This window comes from Elaeis guineensis, chromosome 5 (genome assembly GCF_000442705.2).
Source record: "Elaeis guineensis isolate ETL-2024a chromosome 5, EG11, whole genome shotgun sequence".
Classification (NCBI taxonomy): Eukaryota; Viridiplantae; Streptophyta; class Magnoliopsida; order Arecales; family Arecaceae; genus Elaeis; species Elaeis guineensis.
Genome location: NC_025997.2, coordinates 86,834,106 through 86,854,082, shown reverse-complemented (window position 1 = coordinate 86,854,082; position 19,977 = coordinate 86,834,106). Strand labels below are relative to the sequence as shown.

General features: G+C 49.9%; 1 protein-coding gene and 1 pseudogene across 4 annotated transcripts in view; both read left to right on the top strand.

Moving 5' to 3' along the window:
* Positions 1 to 19,977, top strand: part of LOC105033525 (histone-lysine N-methyltransferase ATXR2) — an 84,692-nt gene that overhangs the window by 31,091 nt on the left and 33,624 nt on the right. The window lies entirely within an intron of this gene.
* Positions 19,260 to 19,971, top strand: LOC140857830 (ethylene-responsive transcription factor ERF071-like; annotated as a pseudogene).

Genomic DNA, 19,977 nt, shown 5'->3' with positions numbered 1-19,977 from the left:
TTTTCTGTATCGGTACCGGTGGTCGGATCGGCTGGCCGGCGGTACGATACGGCACGCCTCCGTTCCGAACCGAGACGAACCGACGAAGAAAATCGGAAAAGAAAAAGAGAGAGAGAAAAATAGAGAGAGAGGGAAGGAGAAAGAAAGAGAGGGAGGGGAATCCGTCGGAGGCCCTCCGGCGGACAGTCGTGGCCGTCGGGCGGCGAAACGGCCTCCCGCGGCTCCGCGCGGGGAACAGGGGCGATCCGCTCCTGTTTCTCGAATTTTTTTTAAAATTTTTTTTTTCAAAATGAAGTCAGCAAGTGGTTTGCCGACTTAATTAAGTGAAGTCGGCAAACCACTTGCCGACTTCGATTTGAAAAAGTTTTTTAAAAAAAAAATCCGAGAAATAGGAGCGATCCGCCCCTGTTCCCCACGCGGAGCCGCGGGAGGCCGTTTCGCCGCTCGACGGCCACGGCTGCCCGCCGGAGGGCCTCCGGCGGCCCCTCCGACGGATCCCCTTCCTTTTCTTCCTTCCTTCCTCTCTCTCTATTTCTCTCTCTTCCTCTCTTTTTCTTCCCAACAACGACGTGTACCGTTTTGCATGTCGGAACCGTCTCGGTTCCCCGTCGGGACGGTTCGGCACGCCCCATATCGGGCGGTTCGGCCCGGTATGGCAAACCCTGATTCCTGCATCATCATCGTAAAATCTTTTTTTTTAGAAGATTTATCATTAGTTTCATCAAATACTACATGTATAGATTCTTCAACAACAAGTGTTCTTTTGTTGAAGACTCTATAAGCTTTACTAGATAAGGAGTATCCTAAGAAGATATTCTCATCTGATTTTGCATCAAATTTTTTAAGGTTATCTTTGCCATTATTCAGTATAAAATATTTACAACCAAAAACATGAAAGTAACTAATATTCGATTTTCTGATTTTCCAAAGTTCATAAGAGGTTTTCTTTAATATAGGCCATATCGATGTTCTATTTAGAACATAACATGCTGTATTGATAGCTTCAGCCCAAAAATATCTTGGGAGATGGCTTTCACACAACATGGTTCGGGCCATTTTCTCTAGAGTTCTGTTTTTTTCAACAATCCCATTTTGTTGAGGTGTTCTAGCAGTAGAAAAATTATATTTAATTTTCATTTCATTATAAAAATTTTTAAAATGTTGGTTTTCAAATTTTGTTCCATGGCACTTCTAATGCAATGATTGTTAAATTCTTTTCATTTGTAACCTTTTTATAAAACTTGGAGAATGTTGAAAATGTTTCATTTTTTTGAGCCAAAAATAATATCCAAGTAAATCTGGAAAAGTCATCTACTATCACAAGTTCATACATTTTTCCTCTTAGGTTTGTAGTCCCAGTGGGTCTAAATAAGTGCATATGAAGTAGTTCAAGAGGTCTTGAAGTTGAAACCATGTTTTTAGATTTAAAAGAATTTCTGATTTATTTTCTAATTTGGCATGCATCACAAATTCTTTTTTAAAATTAAAGTTTAGTAAACCTTTTACTAGATCCTTTTTGATAAATTTTGAGATTGAATTCATGCTAACATGTCTTAGTCTATGATGCCATAATCAGTTGGTTTCATTGATTTTGGTATTCATTGCCATTAGACATTGACCATGCTTTATGGAATGATCATCAAGATCAACCATATAGACATTCTCATGCCTATGTTTAACAAGAATGATGTCATTATCAATGGGATTGGATACAATGCATATCAAAGATTTAAAAACAACTTGAAACCCTTTGTCACCAAGTTGACTTATGCTTAAGAGATTTTGTTTTAATTCATCTACCAAAAGAACATTTTCTGTGAAAGTGGATGGAGTGATACAAATTTTACTGATACCAATGATGTGTCCTTTGCCGTTGTCGCCAAAGGTCACCACTCCTTTAGTTTTTAGGGTGACAAATTTTGATCTATCACCTGATATGTGCCTTGAGCAGCCACTATCAAGGTACCACAATCCTTTCTTTTTCTTGGTTGAAAGACACACTTACATGCAGAAATCAAGTGAAAGATTTAGGTACCCAAGTCATCTTGGATCCGTTGGGGTTAGTAGATATGGTTCCTTTGGAAATTCAAATCATTTTAAATTTCTGTCTATTTTTCAATTTTCTGAAGTCACAATTGTATGCTGTGTCCTCTTTTACCACAGCAAAAATAAGTTACATTTGAAAATCTATGGTTGATTCTTTTACAAAAAAATTCTTTAGAAATTTCTGTTTGTTTTGAGGTTTGAAACCATGGCTTGCTTTGTTGAAAATAGCTCTTTGATCATTTAAAATCATATGTAGTTTTTCAGAACCATAGGTAAATTTTTTAACTATTGGTTCATACTTTTCAATCTCTTCTTTTAGATTCTGAATTTCAGTATTTGCAGTTTCTTTTTCTTTCAAGGGTTCTTCTTTTTCTTTGATTAGGGCCTGATTTGAAAATTTGAAACTTATTTTTTAAGAAAATCTTTTGAAATTCATCAATTAAATCATAGAAGGAATTAGGCGTGTTCCTTGTGGAGATTAGAAAGCTTAGGCTGTGGTGCGCTTCGTCCTTGAGAAGGAAGGATTGCTGAATTCTTATGAAGTAGCCTTCAGCGTAGCAATAGATTGGGAAGGTCCGTGATCGATCCTGTGTGGACTATCATTGGAGGACGTCCGTGTGGATGTCTTGTGGAGATCATACTTGCATCAGATCATCGTCTGCTTGAAGGTATAATTCTTACCTGAATATTACGCATATTATGTCTGTTTGAAATCAATAGGGTTTCATGGGAGTGGATTTCGGTTTGCTTGTTTTGAAGAGTTAAAAGCATGTGAAAATTTTTTTGAAAAACGTATTTCGCTACGCAATCAGAATCTAATAGTGGTATCAGAACCATTCTTGTTAAATTCTATCAAACAACTAATAAAACACGGGTAGTTCAAAGCATGTATTTTTAAAATTTTACAGCGAAAAAAAAAATTAAACACTTTAATCTTCTAAACATGTCTTGGATTAGATCTAAACTACCAATTAAGGATCTATGACATAAAAAATTTATATATAAAATCTGATATAAAATAGAAAACTGTATCGATCGCATCGATGTCCTGAATCTGATTTAATCTTTAGATCACATTGGTTGAGTTCAGAACTCATCATCTTTTTGCGGGTCGATCTTTGCTGTTGGTAGGTGTGGTACGAAGCTCTCGCTAATGTCGAGCAGCCGCACAAGTCGTTCGGTCTCTACAGATCGTCCACTCGAAGTCTTGATCGAATTTTTCTTCGTGGGAGTGCTAGCTCGCATCGAAGGCTCTAGATGGTTGATCCAAGCTCCTTTCTTCGGATCTTCCGGATTCCGGATCAGAAGACGAAGCTTTACAAGGAGGTGGTGGTGTGGGAGATTGAACAAGACTCACTCTTGTATTTTTCTTCTCACAATATCTAGAGTTGAAACCTTAGACCCTACACCTCACGCCCGAGAGGAAGAACACTTTCTCTGTTTCTCACGCATGAAAGCCCAACCCACTCAACTTTTCACGCCCCAACTCTCAGGTTTCTCACGCCAAAAATCATTTCTAATCTCACACAAAACTGATCTCTTCTTAAGAGTGATGTCCCATGGAAGATAAGGTAAGAAAAAGGTAGTTTCGATTCAATTTCAAACGTCGGTTGATCCTTATCACCAATTCAAATTAAATTTGAATTAAATTTTGAATCAAACTTTATCCTCATCTTATGAACTCAGAGAGGGGTCGATCAACATCAGAATGGTGCAAAAAATCTCACGCAAAAATACTTTATGCGTGGAGAAAGGTGATGGCGTGAAGAGAAGAGTCCAACTCAATTTGGACCCTAGGTTTTTATTCAAATTCAAACCCATTTGAATTCAAATTTAAACCAACCAATTTCTAATTCAAAAGGAATCAGATGTGGACGTGGAAAAGCTTCTGGGCATGAAAAAAATTCACGTAAAAAATTTTTTTGCGTGAAGAATAAGAGGGCGCAGAGAAAGGAGGCACAAGGGATTTGTATTTGAATTGTTTTCTTATCCAATTAGATTCTTAGCCCAACCAAATTAGGTTAGACCCAATTGGATCACTAAACCTAATCTAATTAGATAGCAAATAGCCTCGATTAAATTCTAATCAAATCAGAAATTAATCGAGCTCAAGTTCTGATCAAATCATTAATCAAACACCCTTAACGATTAGGTCATCTCATAACCTAATCGGATCAAACCAAATTGAATCCAATTCAATTAGATTTGATCCAAACCTCAATGCTCAATCAAATTAAGCTAAATAGCAATCTAATTACTAATCAATCCTCCAACAATTCATCAATAATTAGCGAATTGATTTATTGCAATTTTTGCACTAGGTTAATCATTAATCGAATTGACTGTTTTATCTTAGAATGATTCTTCATCGTCGATCAGCTATATGATCAGTCAGAAATTTTTTTTGAGTATGACTTCATAGGTTCGAACCTAAGCTGGTAGTATAGGAACAATCTTCCTATACCAATCAAAGTGACTATCTAGCAATGATATCCGATGTCCGGATAGGTCGAAGGATTGCGAAGCGTCATTCAAGAACCTATTGGCAATGGTTACTGTATAATTCATCCCTTTGACCCAAATACTCAAAGTGATCTAGGGTTTAACTGTCAATCCTGATATGGTCATCCACGTATTTCAATTTTCAAAATTCATCACATGGATTATCTCGATTGAGGTTTTATTGAATTGAAATATACTGATACATTAACTCCTTATTAGGAGGGATCAATTCCATCTTGACTCACACACCGACTTCTCAAGTACTTGACTGTGTCTAGAAATCTTTCATCACTGAATTAGAAATTCAGATAGTCCGGCACCAAAGCACAGTGAGTTGCTTGCAAGTCACTGTGGTGATCTCAGATCGAAGAGACACTTATATCCATATTTTTCGTGAGCTACTCTTGACAGCAGAGTGCTCAGCAGTTGGTCACGTTCAGTGAGATATACTCCTACATCTCACTTGCATGCCATGCCAGTGTCTCCATACTTTTTGGTTAAGAGGACAACCAACGTACATGGCACACAATGACCTATACCAGATATGGTTATCGTTCTAATATAGTATATCATTTGGTCGTGAACTTAAGATTTAAGGACTAAACGATATATCTTCCTATATCGAATCAAATAGTCCTAAAGACTTCATCACATAACAAGAGTTCAAAAAAAGATGTACACAGTGATGAGAAAAACAAATAACATTTATTAATTCAACAATTCATATACAATTACAATACTAAGTTCAACCATCAACAGATTGACGATTGGCTTTGGGACAATTTACAACAACTTTCACTTGGACTAAAACCAATCGGTACAGTATCGTATACCCATTTTTGATTTATAGTCTTCGAACTCTGACACCGAGGGCTTTCGTAAATGGGTCGGCCAGATTCTCTTTTCCGTCGATCTTCTGAAGCTCAACGTTATCTTGATCCACGATCTTTCGGACCAGGTGGTAGCGATGCAGAATGTGCTTGGTCCGCTGATGTGACTTTGGTTTCTTTGCTTGAGCAATGGCGTCAGTGCTGTCGCAGTACAACAAGACGGGACCATCAAGGGAGGGTGCCACTCCGAGCTTGTTGATGAATTTTCGTAACCACAGTTTCCTTCGCAGCATCGGATGTGATATATTCTGCCTCGCAAGTAGAGTCGGCCACAGTGTGCTGCTTGAAACTCTTCCAACAGATTGCTCCACCAGTTATGGTATTGTTGGGATATACCGACCGACCGGCCGACCTTCCGATCGACCGACCGACTGAAATCGGCCGACCAACCGAAGGTACGTCGGTCGGGCAGACCTTTTCTGCCCTCCCTCCCGACTGTACCAGGAGGTCCGATGCCCGACTCCCACGACACGCCCGACTGACCGTCGGAGGGTCTGAATCTCTACCCGACGCCCCTCAGCTGGCCACCAACCCAAGGTCGGTCGACTCCGATCGCCGTACTACTGTCAGAGACTGTCGGTCCTGACAACAGCATGCGGCACTGCCGCCTAGGGGCATTATCCCACCTAGAGCATGGGTCAATCTTAGCGATTTGACAGCCTCACGGCGATTTGACACCTTTACGGCGACTCTGACAGTCTACGGTGAATTGACAATTCTTCAATTGTTCGCACCATTAATGACGGAGCCATACCGTGCTCCACTATATATATCGGGGAAGGCAACAGTGCTGGGGGCTCCGAGGAAAAAACTCTCAGGCTTGCTCTCTCTCTCTCTTTCCCTCTCTCGATTGAGCTCTGTCTTCTTTTCACTGTTGCCCAGTCTCCTCTCTGACTTGACCGTCGGAGGGTCCCCGCCGGAGCCGCCTCCGGTCAGTGCGGACTTTCTTTTGCAGGCGCTCGTTCCCGGCGACCAGGCGACGAGGGGATTGGCCGCAACAGATTGGCGCACTAGGTAGGGGAGACGCAAGCAGTAGATACTAATGACAAAGACAAGAGCTCAACGATCGAGAGTCATCGGGTCGGCGAGACGCTCTTCTCGTCGGGAAGAGATCTCTCCGCCACCCTCCGCGGCAGAACCTAGCTCTCCGCACCCCACGGTCACCACGGAGGCGCAGATCGCGGCGATCGTACGGCAGATGACCGTGCTGACGAACGCCGTCAAAAGCCTCCAGCAACAACCGGCACGGCTGCCGCCCTCACCGGCCGGGCAACCAGCGGCGCGTCCGATGCCCTCCAGGAGCAGCCACCGACGCCCGCGCCGATCTCCGTCGTCTCCGCGGGAGCGCCTGCCACAACGCTCCCACAGAGGGGAGGAGGCGCGACCGCGGCGCGATGCCCATCGGTCCCAGCAGCTTTCTCCCTCCCAGCTGGAACGTGTAAGGAGGGAGAAGCGACCGCGGACGCCGTCCGCCTCCCTCTCGGAATCTTCCGGAGACTCCACTCCTGGGGTCTCCCAGCACCAACGGACGGACGACTACGAACGCCGGTTCGAGGAAATCGACCGTCGGCTCGCGCAGTTGCAGATGGACGGGCAGAAGTCTTCGAACGACGTTGACTTCCAGACCGCCCAACCTCTCCCGACTCATCCTTGACGAACCGATCCCCGGTCGGTTCAAGATGCCGCACGTGGAGCTCTACGACGGCTCCACTGACCCAATCGACCACCTGGAGAGCTGTAAAGCTCTCATGACGATTCAGGGGGCAACCGACGCTCTTTTTTGCATCGGCTTCCCCGCCACACTCCGCAAGGCTGCCAGGGCCTGGTACTCCGGTCTTCGATCGGGAAGTATCCACTCCTTCGGGCAGCTCGAACACTCTTTCGTGGCTCACTGCAGTACCAGCCGGAAGCCGTCGCGAACGTCGGACAGCCTCTTCTCCCTCAAACAAGGAGAAAATGAGACGCTCTGACACTTCGTGGCGCGATTCAATACGGCCACGCTCGAGGTCCGGGACCTCAACGAAGACATGGCCATCTCAGCCATGAAACGGAGACTGAGGGCGTCCCGATTCACCTACTCCCTGGACAAGACCCTCCCCGCACATATGCCGAACTGCTGGAGCGCGCGTACAAGTATATGCGCGCGGACGAAGGAGCCTCCGACCGGCGCTCAACCGAGTTCAAGGGTCCGAAGGAAAAGCGAAGGAAGGGTCGGGACCCCGCCGAATCTAGCAGACCCCCGACCGATGGTCAGGTCTCGCCCCCGCGACGAAACCAAAAGTCGCCCCGACGGCAGACTCCAAGGCCGACACGCCCCAGGTATGACTCCTATACTTCACTCTCCGCTCCCTGTGCGCAGATTTTGATGGAGATCGAGGGGGAAGAATACCTGCGACGGCCTCCGCCTCTGAAGGCAAAAGGCCTCGACCGACGGAAGTACTGCCGCTTCCACCGGGGCCACAGCCACAATACCGAGCAATGCATCCAGCTTAAGGATGAGATCGAAGCTCTCATCCGCCGAGGGTATCTCGGTAAATTCCGGAGGAACCCGCCGACTCGGCCAATGGCCGACCGACAACCCCAGCCGACTGAGGAAGCGACGACTAATCAGCCGACGGCCGGGGTCATCAATATGATTTCCAAACGACTTGGCCCGGGGACGACTGCTGGAGGGGAGCCCACGAAGAAGCTGTGCCCAGACGACGTGATTACTTTTACGGAGGAAGACGTTCGGGGCGTCCAAATTCCCCACGACGACGCTGTTGTTGTCTCGGCAACAATAGCCAATTATGATGTAAAAAGAATTTTTGTAGATAATGGAAGTTCAACAAATATTTTGTTTTACTCGACCTTCTTCCGGATGCGACTATCAACCGACCGACTCAAGAGGGTCCCTGCGCCCTTGGTAGGCTTTGCCGGGGATTCCGTTGCGACGGAAGGTGAAATTACCCTGCTCGTGACGGTCGGCACTGAACCACGGCAAAGCACGGTTCATTTGACTTTCGCGGTTGTCCAAGTGCCTTCGGCCTACAACGCCATACTTGGAAGATCCGGACTTAACGCCCTCAAGGCGATCGTCTCGACGTACCATCTCCTAGTTCGGTTTCCGACCAGGAACGGAGTCGGGGAGATGCGCGGAGACCAACAGCTCGCTCGTCGATGCTTCCAGATCTCCGCTCGGAGCGACGAGTCGAGGGGCTCCCTGACGATCGACAAACTGGACCAACGGGAGGAGGAAGAACGGGGCTCGCCGGTCGAACAGTTCGTGTCAGTCCCGATTGCGGAAAACCCCGACCGGAAGGTTTGGGTCGGGTCTCAACTACCCGACCCAGAACGGCAACGGTTGACGGAGCTGCTGACGGCCAACGCTGACATATTTGCTTGGTCGGCAGCAGATATGTCGGGCATCCCCCCAGAGACAATAACCCACCGACTCAACATCGACCCGACGATGAGGCCGGTGAGGCAGAAGAAAAGGACTTTTGCTCCCGAAAGACAGAAGGCCATCGACGAAGAAGTGGACAAGCTGCTCGAGACAGGCTTCATCAGAGAAGCCACATATCCCGATTGGCTCGCCAATGTCGTCATGGTCAAGAAAGCCAACGGGAAGTGGAGGATTTGTATTGACTACACCGACCTGAATCGGGCCTGTCCAAAAGACAGCTTTCCACTTCCAAAGATCGACCAACTGGTGGATGCGACGTCCGGATTTCGACTGCTCAGCTTCATGGACGCCTTTGCCAGGTACAACCAGATCCGGATGGTGCCCGAAGACGAGGAGCACACTGCCTTCGTGACCCCCAAGGGCCTCTACTGTTACCGGGTGATGCCCTTCGGGCTGAAGAACGCCGGCGCCACCTACCAACGACTTGTCAATAAGGTCTTCAAAGACCAGATCGGACGCAACATGGAAGTATATGTGGACGACATGCTGGTGAAAAGTGCGCAGATTCCGGATCATGTTTCGGATCTCGAAGAGACCTTCCGCACTCTACGACAACATCGAATGAAGCTGAATCCGACTAAGTGCGCTTTTGGGGTGACTTCAGGGAAGTTTCTCGGATTCCTGGTTTCTCAGCGAGGGATCGAGGCCAACCTTGAGAAAATAAAGGCGATCATCGACATGCGTCACCCAAACACCAAGAAGGAGGTCCAGCAACTGAACGGAAAGATCGTTGCCCTCAGCCGATTCATCTCTCGATCGGCTGAAAGGTGTCTCCCGTTCTTCAAAACTCTGAGGCAGGCGAAGGGCTTCTCTTGGTCGGACGAGTGCCAACGGGCCTTCGAGGATCTGAAGAGGTACCTGGCTTCTCCGCCGCTGCTAGTAAAGCCGGGGGTCGGGGAGACATTGTATCTCTATTTGGCCACCTCCCCAGAGGCGGTCAGTTCGGTGCTCGCCCGAGAAAACGAGAGCCGAACCCATCAGCCCATCTACTATACCAGCAAAGTGCTCCGCGGCGCGGAAGCCCGGTATTCGGAGACGGAAAAGATGATTTTCGCCCTGACCGTCTCCGCACAGCGACTCCGACCGTACTTCTAGGCACATGCCATTGTGGTTCTCACCAACCAGCCCCTGAGGGCGATATTGCGCCGACCCGATACCTCGGGACGACTAGCGAAGTGGGCGATGAAGCTTAGCGAGTTCGACATACAGTACCGACCGCGACCTGCCTTAAAGGCCCAGGTCCTGGCCGACTTTATCACCGAATGCCCAACGGCCGACCAAGGGTCGGAAGGTATGGACCCGGAACGAGATGCGGTCTCCGAGCCAGACCCGGTCTCCACCTGGGTACTGCACATCGACGGAGCTTCGAACGCTCAAGGGAGTGGGGCTGGGTTCCTGCTCACCAACTCGGACGGGGTAGTCACCGAGTACGCCCTCCGATTCGACTTCAAAGCCTCCAATAACCAAGCCGAGTATGAAGCGCTCCTTGCCGGCTTGAGGATGGCGAAAGAACTTGGGATCGACAGCCTCCGGGCGTTCTCCGATTCTCAACTGATCGTGGGGCAGGTCAAAGGTGAATTCGAGGCGCGAGACCCAGCCATGGCAAAATATCTCCAGAAAGTGAAGGATCTCGTGACACGCCTTAGATATTTCGAAATTTTCCACATCCCTAGGACGGAGAACGCCCGGGCCGACGCACTCTCCAGACTGGCGACCTCGGCTTTCGACTCTTTGGGCCGGACGTTCGTGGAGAACCTCGAGCAGCCGAGTATCGACCGGGCCGAAGAGATGCTACAACTAACAGCTGAACCAAGCTGGATGGACCCGATTGTCCGGTTCCTGACCGACGGGATCGGCCCTGAAGATCCCACGGAGGCCATGCGGCTCCGATGGTCGGCCTCCCAATATGTGATCATGGATGGCCGACTCTACAAAAGGTCGTTCTCCCTTCTCTTGCTCAGGTGCTTGGGATCGACCGACGCAGATTATGCTCTCCGAGAAGTGCACGAAGGAATCTGCAGAAGTCATCTGGGGGGCAAATCCCTAGCCTACAAAGTCCTGCGACAGGATTACTATTGGCCCACCATGAGGAAGGACGCGGCTGAGTTGGTCCGGAAGTGCGAACCTTGCCAGAAGTACGCCAACGTACAGCACCGACCGGCCAGCCAAATCGCTCCTATTGTCGCTCCATGGCCCTTCGCTCAATCGGGGGTCGACATTCTCGGTCCTTTCCCTCCAGCATCGGGTCAAAGAAAGTTCATAGTCGTCGCCATCGACTACTTCACCAAGTGGGTGGAGGCCGAGCCCCTGGCGCAGATTATCGAACGGAAGATGGAGGACTTCGTCCAAAAATCCATCATCTTCAGGTTCGGATTGCCGCATACCATCATCACCGACAATGGACGGCAATTCGACAACCAAGACTTCAGAGACTTCTGCGCAAGGTTTCACATCACGCACCGACTGACTTCAGTCGGACACCCACAGTCCAACGGCGAAGTCGAAGTGACCAACCGGACCATACTACACGGACTCAAAACCCGACTAAATGAAGCCAAAGGCCTCTGGGTCGACGAGCTAGGCTCCGTTCTGTGGGCTTACCGAACGACCCCCCGCGTTCCGACCGGGGAGTCGCCTTTCAGTTTGGCCTATGGGACGGAGGCGATGATTCCACTCGAGGTTGGACTGCCATCTACCAGGGTCGAGCGGTATCAAGAGCCGGACAACTCTGATTGTCGGAGGGCCGACCTAGACCTCCTCTCCGAACTGCGGAACGAGGCCCAACTTCGCATGGCTTCATACCGACAGAAGGTAGTCCGATATTACAACGCCAAAGTCAGACCAAAGCTTTTCAGGCCTGGTGACTTAGTCCTGAGAAAGACAGAGGTCTCGAAGCCCCTGGACCAAGGGAAGCTGGCTCCGAACTGGGAAGGGCCCTACATGGTAGCAGACACCTATGGGCCGAGGGCTTACCGACTGGAGACTCTGGAAGGGAAACCCATTCCCCGGACCTGGAACGCCGACAACTTGAAGTTGTATCACCAATGAACCTTGTACTTGTTCATTCGGAATACAAATCCAGTTCGAAATTTCGGAGTTTCAACTCTTCGACTGACGATCGGCGCTCACCAAGAAGGTCGGGTCCCGACGTCCCGACTCGGACTCGGTATCCGCGTGAAACCGACGGCCCGACCGCCAACGACGTATCGAGCGCTCACAAAGGCCATCCACGGCGACGGGAGTTGACACTCCTACGGTCGAACTTTCGGGCCAGACCGTCGGCTAACTTACTGACTGAGCCCCGACCAAAGAAAGGCGAAATGCCTACGCGACCGCCCTCGCGACTTACCGACCGAGCTATGGCTGGTCGAAGGATATTCGGCTTATCACCGTCTATCACACAATGCGACCTCAGTCACATTCATGACTCACCGACCGAGCTACGGCCGGCCGGAAGATATTCGGCTTACCACCGTATATCATGAGGCACAGTGTAAATATCCGACACAAGGGTATCGGGATCCGACTTATCGTCGATCCCCCGACTAAATGCGCCGGACGACATTCGACTGAACGCGGCGGAAGAGACCTGACTGCCAAACCATTATCCGGCAGTCGGTCGGCTTTCAACTCAACGAACGTGCCCGACTCACGACATGGGGAAGGACGCCCGACTTACGACCTCGACCATTGGAGGCCGATCCAAAGTCGGGACTTGTTCTACCTTCGTGGCAGCACGAGTTGCCGAACGTCTTAACCGATCTATATGGATTAGCGACTTACGTGTTCGGATGCATTCTACAACACGTGAGAAAAGAGAAAAACAGGCAAAGAAAAAAATTTAAGTCCAAGACTTTGATTCATTAGAGATCAAAATAGGCTTTACAAAATCGGGCCGAAGCCCGGTTACAAGTGTTCTAAGAAAACAAAAAGGATAAAAGAGGACGAGGCCACGATCATCCTTCCGAGTCAATCTCCTCGACCGACGGAAGCTCGGGGATGACCGGCGTGTCCACCGCGATCGGCACTTGGTTGACTGCCGGAACAGGATCGTCGGTCGGCAACGGACTGGCGGTCGGCGCCGGATCACGAGTCACGGCCGTCTCTCCTTCGGCAATCTGTTCCTGGACGGCCTCTCCCACCACGGCGACACCTCCCGATGACGGGTCGGCCATCTCTTCCGTGGCTTGGTCCTCGACTCCCGGCGGGACGATGTTGCTGAGATCCAGCTCCGGGTACAGGGCTTGAACCGCATCCCGACCATCCTCGTACCCCACCCGGTACGACGCGAAGCCGGACTCCAACATCTCTCGGTACTGGTCGGTGCCGCGAAAGTCGTCCACCGCCCGACTCGCCGACTCCTTCGCCGACCTTGCTTCCGCTTCCGCCCGGCCGAGAGAGTCCTTCGCCGACTCCGCCTCTGCCTTCGCTATGTCGGCATCGGCCTGGGCGATCGACAGGTCCTCCTCAGCCCTGGCGAGCTTCTCCAGACTGACCCGGAGCTGCTCGCGTTCGCCCTCGAGTTCGGCGGCGACGCCGTCCCGCTCGCACCGCGGACGGTGCGCAGTCCGACCCTTGCGTTTGGCTTCTTTTCGGGCCGACTTGAGCTCGGACCCGAGACGAGAGACCTCGTCCACCAACTTCGCCTCCCGGTCGGTCGACTGTTTCAGGTGTTCGACCAGCATTGCCCGGTCGGCTTCGGCGGCCGCCGCTCTGTCCTTCCAAGCCGCCCGGACGTTCCCGAATCTCCGGTACTCGGCTTCAAGTTCGGACATGGTATAGATCAGCTGCGAATGCGGGCACTACGTCAGGAAAATGAAATAATGAAGACACTAAAGAAAGGGGAAGTGAAGTAAAACTTACCCCGACCATGGTCGGGTAAAACGAAGATAGCATCTCGGTTACTTGCCGAGACCTCAGCACCTCCACGTCGGCCGGGAGGAGGATCCCCTGGCACAACCTCCTGGCCAGGTTGTGGTCGGCCAGCTCCGACGCCCCTTCGGGGAACTGAGCGCTGGGCGGCACGGTGCGACTCCCCGACCTTGTGTCGTCAGCGGGGTCCATCGGGGCTTTCCCCCGATCGGCCACCCCAGCCAGCGGATCCGGTAAGGAGGGGATGCTCGAGTTCGACGCGGCACCCCCCGTTGCAGTCGCAGACGCCGTCGGATGGTGTTCGGGTTCCCGAACGGTATCCGACGCCACACCCGCCGGCGAAGCCGCCAACGTCCCTTCAGCCGCTTCCTCCGCCCGCCGCTCCTCCGGTTGCACCGCCGGAGCCGCGAGTGCTATCACCGGCTCCGACTGGTCGGTCGCCGACGCCTCGACGGTCGGCGCCGCTGTGGAGGGCTTCTTCGGCGGTCGCGAAGGTCCGGCCTCCGATGCCGGCCTCTTCCTCACCGCATACTGCCGGATTTCGGCGTCGGTCGGCCTCATCCTCGGCGGTGTCCCTGCGATACCGACAGAAATATTAATATAAGCAAGAGAACGAAAGCCAAATGAAGAGACGACCGGTGGATCGGGCGATACCTAGACGGTGGACCAAGCTCAGGCCAGCGTCATAGAGGGCTTGTTCGGTAACAAGCTCCCTCTGCTTTGGGACCGACATGTCCTTGAGTTGGTGGAAATCCTCCCGGTAGTCCGCCTCCACCGGCTGTTCTCGTTCGCCTCGGTTCGGGGCACGCCCCAGTGAGAAGGGAAGCCCAGGGAGAAGAAGATGAAAAAAGAAAAACTGGTTCTTCCACCCGTGGATGGACGATGGAAGGCCAGTGATGAAGGAAAGACCCTTCCGGGGTTGAAGAGCCACCACCCTCGGGCCTTAGGGTGGGGTCGGAGGACAAAAAATGCCCGGAAGAGAGAGATACGAGGGTTGGTCGGCAGAAGCTGACACAACAGGGCGAAGCTGATTATTAGACGGACAGAGTTCGGCGCCAGTTGCGTCGGACAAAGTCCGTAATAATCCAGCAGATTCCGGATGAACTCCGAAATCGGAAGCCGAAGACCCGCGCGAAGATCTTCGACGTACAGCGCCACCTGGCCCGGCGAAGGGTTGTTAACCCGACCGCCGACCTCGGGGGCGGAAAGTTGGAACTGCTTCGGGATACGATACTGATCTCGAAGCCGATCAACGTTCGGCCCCGAAAGCGAGGAAACCTCAACTTTCGGAGCCGACCGAGGGTCATCGGTCGGGTTTCCCGACCGAGCCCTCCGAGATGAGTTTCCGGCCATCGCACCAGAACCAAGAAAGGCGAGACCAAAGAAGAAGGAAACAGAAGGAAGGAGGTTTAAAGGAAAGCTAAGGCAAAACAGGAGGAAGCACGAACCTCAGGTGGACCCTTGCGAGAGCGGAAGAGAAGGTAGCTGCCGGCGACGACGGAAGAAGCACTCGGGCAGAGTCTCCGCAGCAAATCGTCAAGATGGGGCTTCAAGCGCAAGTGGTCCTATATATATAGGGCCGTTCGATGGCCAAGATGACCCCGCGGCGACCGAGATCCCCCGGATGGGCGACACGTGGCGGCATCCCGGGAAGGCCGCACCGCCTTCATTAAATGCGGAGGACGCCGGCCCAACGACCTCCGACACGTGGCGAAAGGGCCGCGGTTCAGAGTTAAATCGCCCGCGTCGATTCGCGTTCCCGATGGGATGCCTGACAGCGCCCCGCGCTCCCAGAATCGGTGCTGGGCGGCGGTTTGCATTCCCCAAAAAAGCGCCGGACGCTCGGTCGTCTGACATCGAATCGTCCGGCACCCGATCGTCTGACATCGAATCGTCCGACGCCCGGTCGTCTGACATCGAATCGTCCGACGCCCGGTCGTCTGACATCGAATCGTCCGACGCCCGATCGTCTGACATCGAATTGTCCGACGCCCGGTCGTCTGACATCGAATCGTCCGGCGCCCGATCGTCTGACATCGAATCGTCCGGCGCCCGATCGTCTGACATCGAATCGTCCGGCACCCGATCGCCTAGCATCGGATTGTTTGACGTCCCATCATCAAACAACGGGACGTCTGACATCGACCTGACCGGACCATCTGTCGGTGTGATCGGCAAACTCGGTCCAGGACGTGGCAAGGAATCCACTCCTTTCGCCTGCGTGGTGGCACGGGGTAATGCGACGTCAGGCTCAGGAGTGAGGGGGGCAACTGTTGGGATATACCGACCGACCGGCCGACCTTCCGATCGACCGACCGACTGAAACCGGCCGACCAACCGAAGGTACGTCGGTCGGGCAGACCCTTTCTGCCCTCCCGACCGACTGTACCAGGAGGTCCGATGCCCGACTCCCACGACACGCCCGACTGACCGTCGGAGGGTCCGAATCTCTACTCGACGCCCCTCAGCTGGCCACCGACTCAAGGTCGGTCGACTCCTCCGATCGCCGTACTACTGTCAGAGACTGTCGGTCCTGACAACAGCATGCGGCACTGCCGCCTAGGGGCATTATCCCACCTAGAGCATGGGTCAACCCTAGCCATTTGACAGCCTCACGGCGATTTGACACCTTTACGGCGACTCTGACAGTCTACGGTGAATGACAATTCTTCAATTGTCCGCGCCATTAATGACGGCGCCATACCGCGCTCCACTATATATATCGGGGAAGACAACAGTGCTGGGGGCTCCGAGGAAAAAACTCCCAGGCTTTCTCTCTCTCTCTCTCTTTCCCTCTCTCGATTGAGCTCTCTGTCTTCTTTTCACTGTTGCCCAGTCTCCTCTCTGACTTGACCGTCAGAGGGTCCCCGCCGGAGCCGCCTCCGGTCAGTGCGGACTTTCTTTTGCAGACGTTCGTTTCCGGTGACCAGGTGACGAGGAGATTGGCCGCAACAAGATCTATTTTTTTTTTGAGAACAAATCAATAGATTTAAAGCAACCCATGTTCACGCTCCCACAGCTATTCAACAACTCTCGCCTAAAATTATTTTGTTCTAATCATGGAATAGTTCTACTCCTTGGTCATAAATTTTTAATATTACTTTAACGGCTTCACGGACTTTGCCTAATTACTCCACACCCAGGTAGTTGTGGGTCAAAGAAGCCTACCAAATAGAGCACCTCGTTGCCATCTCAAAACCACGGCGGCCGCGTAAATACTGCGTGCTCCTCTGCCTTGGAGAAAGCTGTCATCGTCCAGTGGCCATTCCTGAGTGCTCGTGTTAATGCCTCACCGAACTCCAATATAATGGCCATTACAACATTGCAGCAGCCGTTAAACATTTGTTGAAGGTCATCTATTACATCGACATGTTACATGTACATATTTATTGATATACGATAGAGACGTTTATAAATTATAAATAACAGTACTTTAACAAGTTTAAAAATAATAAATAGCAGTACTTTAACAAGTTTATTATTTATTTATGTTTCTACTATATTTTAATTAGGGATATACTATATTGATTAAGTTGAGATTTACTTTAGTAACAAAGAAATGCTACATGAAAGGATAACTAGTTTGTAACTTTTCTTTTTACTTTTATCCAATTAAACTTTATGGTTGCTAGTTTTATGTGTGCAGCAAAAAGTCAAACATTAGGCGCATAACTTGTTTGTCCGAAATTTTCGTGTTCCACTAATATATATATATATATATATATATATATTTCAGGTATGATGTTTGTTAACATTAAAATGGAGATCAACAAATGCATGTCTGCTTGTAAACAATCTTTTTGTGCGGTCGTCCATAGACATTCGCTACTCTTTTTTTGCATAAATACGATTGTCAACATGCACTTCTTGTTGTAGCACTCAAAAAAAAATAATACATATATGTAAGTGAAAAATATTTATAAATCATATTTTAAAAAGTCATGATTAGTATTATTATCTGTATCAACTAATTAAGTACTCATTCCACATACAATGGTATGATCCACATAAGGCAATAACTAACATCATAATAGATTTATCACATCACTAATAAAATGTAATGAGGCATACAAATTCGTAATATAAACTCAAAAGACTTTATTTCTAATAAAAATGACTACGGAAGCTGTCAAATCAAATGCCCTAAGACCATGTGGCCGAGTAAGACCAACTGCTTCAATTTGATCACCTATGATGATGCAAGCTATTAATCATATCTCTCCAAACAATTAAATCAGGCAAGATAGACATGGTGTCCTTCATGCCACCTATGCAAGCTCCTTAATTGAACAGTTGCTCCACAAATCCAGTCGCCCATGTTGATAGGCTTTTCCCATCTTTAATATAATCATTCAATTAATTTAGAAATAAACTAATAACAATTCAACTATATTTACTAAGTGAATTGAAATAAATAAAACATATTTTCGATCAAATTAATTTTAAAATAATGATGTAATTACAATTACTATCTATCAAATATTTATTGAAGGAGACGATTAACATTGTAATGAATTGTAGCATCATCAACAAAGTGTAATAACGCATTCTATATTTGTTCTACATACAACTCAGATGAGCTTGTCTTCAGCCATGCATGGTTATTCTTTTTGATGGAAAGCTGGCAGTTCACATCCTCTGAGACCACGTGGCCTAGTAACGCCAACTACGTAGTTCTTCTTTCGACCACGTATGCCCACGAAAGCCATCAAACCATGCGTCTCACGATCTCGCACTCGAGCAAGACCAAGTACGTGGTCCTTCATGATCATTTATACAAGCTCCTTGTCAAAAAGGTTGCTCCTCTCCGTATCTCAAATCTTCAACCTCTCGTTAAACGTTCCATTTCTCTGATGTAGAGATGTTGTTTAATGCACTTTTTTTTTTTTAATGAAAAGACGTCTGAGAGGTATGCTTTCAAGTTTAGAAAAGAAGATAAATATATAAACCACGATGGACTCGACATCAATTCTTTTAATTTAATTTTTCAGTATTTTATTTTCTAATTTTATTCATTTAATTATAAAAATGAAAAAAAATGAGTGTGCTTTTTCAAACCATAAAAACATCTATCAAATAGAAGTTAATTTTTTATTAGATTAGAGATTAAAAGCCATTTAAATTTGACCTCCCCCTTTCGGTCTCAGGTGTAGCGCAGGTAATCAAGGGTAGATGTGCGGCGGCCATGCGGGCCCCCTTCGGGAGAGAGACTGCATGCATCCACGCGGCCATCATTGCTCTGGTCCATGCGACACGCCATGCAAACATACAACACGGACCAGAACCCCCCCTTCCCCTTCCCCTCCTACCTATTCTTTTCCCTTTTATCAATGGCCATAAAGTCACTGATAGAGAAGACAGCATCACTATATAAGCCATAATTCCCTCGCATCCTTCTTCCCGTCTGAGCCAACTCCGATATCCTTTGTCCCCTCTCCCTCTCTTCTCTTCTCTTCTCCATTGAAGCAGAGGAGACCCAGGAACAGCCGAAGAACAGAGGAGCCATGTGCGGAGGCGCCATCATCTCCGACCTCGTCCCTCCTCGAGCCAACCCCACCATGTCGTCGCCTCCGCTGATCTCTGGCTCGGTCCCCGCAGCGATCCAACCCCAAAAGGTGACGCTTTATCCATTTTTTCTCCTTTTTGCTTCTTCGTATTTTTCGTGCTTCGCTGCAGTTCCCCAGAGGAGTTGAGCGGGGAATGATGGGTTGTTGTGGTGATTCAGAGCCGAAGAAGAAGAAAGGAAGAACCTTTACCGCGGCATCCGCCGGAGGCCGTGGGGAAGTGGGCAGCTGAGATCCGTGACCGGCGAAGGGTGTCCGGGTGTGGCTGGGAACTTTCAGCACCCCCGAGGAGCCGCTCGGGCCTACGACCGGGAGGCTCGCCGATCCGGGGCAGCAAGGCCAAGGTCAACTTCCCCAACGAGGATCCCTCGCCGGCGCCGGCCAAGGCCGCACGCCAGCACCGCTATCGCCCTTACTGTGGCGGCGACAGCGGGTCTTATTCCGCCACCGGTGGGAAGCCGGGAGGCTGAGGGAGGAGGCCATGGTCTACGGGTCGTGTGCGGATCTCTTTGAGGTGCCGTCCATGGAGGGGAGCGCGGCGGCGACGGCGGTGGCGGCTCCGCCGCAGCCCGGTGCAACTGTTGGCGGTCAGAAGGGCGGTCCTGCTTCCAATGAGGAGCTGTTCTGGAATTTTGAGGACATTCTCTTCTAAGCTCAA